Below are 2,486 nucleotides of genomic sequence, written 5' to 3' on the forward strand. Positions count from 1 at the left end.
CTGTCTCTCTCATTCTCTCATTCTCTTTCTTTCTCTCTATCTCTCATTCTCTCTTTCCTTCATTCTCTTTCTCTCTTTCTCTCTCATTCTCTCTCTTTCATTCTCTCATTCTCTTCTCTCTCTCTCTCATTCTCTCTCTCGCTCTCTCTTTCATTCTTTTTCTCTTTCTCTTTCATTCTCTGTTTCTGTCTTTCTCTCATTCTCTTTCGCTCTCATTCTCTCTCTCACTCTCTCTCTTTCATGCTGTCTCTTTCTTTCTCTTTCATTCTCTGTCTCTCTCATTCTCTTTCTTTCTCTCTATCACTCATTCTCTCTTTCCCTCATTCTCTTTCTTTCTTTCTTTCTTTCTTTCTTTCTTTCTTTCTTTCTTTCTTTCTTTCTCATTCTCTCTCTCTCATTCTCTCATTCTCTTTTCTCTCTCTCTCATTCTCTCTCTCTCTCTCTCTCTTTCATTTTCTGTCTGTCTGTCTCTCTCTCTCTCATTCTGATTCTCTCCTTCATTCTCTCTCTCTCTCTCTGATTCTCTCTCTGTCTCTTTCTCTCTTTCTCTCTTTCTTTCATTCTGCCCCCTCTCTCTTATTCTCTTTCATTCTCTGTCTCTCTTTCATTCTCTTTCTCTCTCTCTCTCTTTCTCTCCCCTCTCTTTCTCTCTGCCTCATCTCTCTTCCCACTCTTTCTCTGTCTCATCTCTCTCCCCCTTTCTTTCTTTTTAAAAAAAAATATATTTATTAAATATTTACAGTAAAATTAACATATAATAATGATTGGAAAACAATATAAGAAATGAAATGTAGGAACACATAAACACAAGACTAAAACGAAACAACAAACATGAGTAACCGAGAGTTAAGCTCACTCTCCAATTAATATTAACTAATATCATCCTAACCAAACATTTCAATACAATCAAGTTCTTTTAATTATCTACAAAATAATTGGCCTGTTTTTTCAAAATTATAAAGAATTATATAGCCTATTAAGTATCTATTTAATTTAATAAAACGATCCTATCACCTATCTCCTAGGTTTAACCTTTTTTTAAGCCAGACAAAGTATCTGTCCCAACTTCTATTATATATTGAGTCTTTCTTATCTTTTAAGATATATGTTAACCTGTCCATCTCAGTACATTGAAGAATCTTATTTATTATCAGATGGTCAGGGGGCATATCTGCATCTTTCCACAGTTGAGCAAATGCCATTCTCACCGCTGTTGAGACATGGACAAATATGTACCAATCCTTGTTGTCAATGTGGTCTGGTCTTATTCTGAGTAAGTAGAGGTCTGGGTGAAGGGGAAAGCTCACACCTGTTATTTCCAGCAGCCACTGCTGTATTTTCTCCCAATAGCATCTAGTTGATGGACAAATCCATCACTGATGGAAGAAAGTACCCTTGGCCGACCCACATTTCCAACATCTATCAGAGGATCCTGGGAACATCTTAGCGATTCTGGCGGGGGTGGGGGAGATACCAATGGTAGATCATCTTATAAAAGTTTTCTTTGAACGGGGAAGAAAGGGTCAGTTTCATAGTTTTTTCCATACATTTTGCCATGCCTCAAGCTGAATTGTTTTTTTATATATATATATATATATATATATATATATATATATATATATATATATATATATATATATATATATATATATATATATATATATATGTAGGTCTTTGGTTATTCGGGTCTTCTCCCACGTAAAATTGGAAGTGTCTTGGCGACGTTTCGACGAAGTCTCATTCGTCATCTTCAGGCTGGTGTTCTCGGCTTCGTGCTTCCAGGAGCAATGTGAGATCGCAGCTGTCTCTTCCTTTTAACTGCTAGTGGAGGTGTGAGCTGATTGGGTGGGAACTTGGCTGTGTTCTGATTGGGTGGAGGTGTGTTCTGATTGGTTAGGGGCTTGGCTGTGCTCTGATTGGCTGGGGTTGTGTTCTGTTTGGGTGGGGGCTTGGTTGTGCTCAGCTTAGTCTGAGTTGCAGGGGGATTTGAGCTGGTGAGCTGCGTTGTTGTTGTTTGGCTTCGTGTTTGTGGCCGTGCGAGCTCTTCATGGTGGGTGTCAGTCTGCTTCATGTATGGGTTGGAGGGGTTTAAAGTGGCTAATGATGCAGCTGCGGTCTGGCTTCTGGTCCTTGGTCGTGGCTCATTATCAGTGTGGGTTTGAGTCTGCTTTCTGCGTGGATGTGTGGTGGTGACATCAGGTGTGGCACTCGTGAGTGTGGGTCTGGTGTCATTCGTCGTGTTAGGGACTCGTTTGTCAATAAGGGCGGGTTTCCAAATGGCTGGTAGGCGGGAGGTATCGTCTCGTTTGTTCATGCTGTGTGGGCGTTTTTCTATCTCAATGGCTTCTCTGATTATTCTGTTGTTAAAGTGTTCAGTTTTGGCGATAGTTCTGGTCTTTTTAAAGTCAATATCATGTCCTGTGGCTTTAAGGTGTTGGACCAGGGAAGAAGTTGGTTCCTCTTTTCTGACTGAGTTCTTGTGTTCT

The sequence above is a fragment of the Pituophis catenifer genome, unplaced genomic scaffold (assembly GCF_029215685.1).
Source record: "Pituophis catenifer annectens isolate HBS135680 unplaced genomic scaffold, rPitCat1.0.hap2 SCAF_2, whole genome shotgun sequence".
Taxonomy (NCBI): Eukaryota; Metazoa; Chordata; class Lepidosauria; order Squamata; family Colubridae; genus Pituophis; species Pituophis catenifer.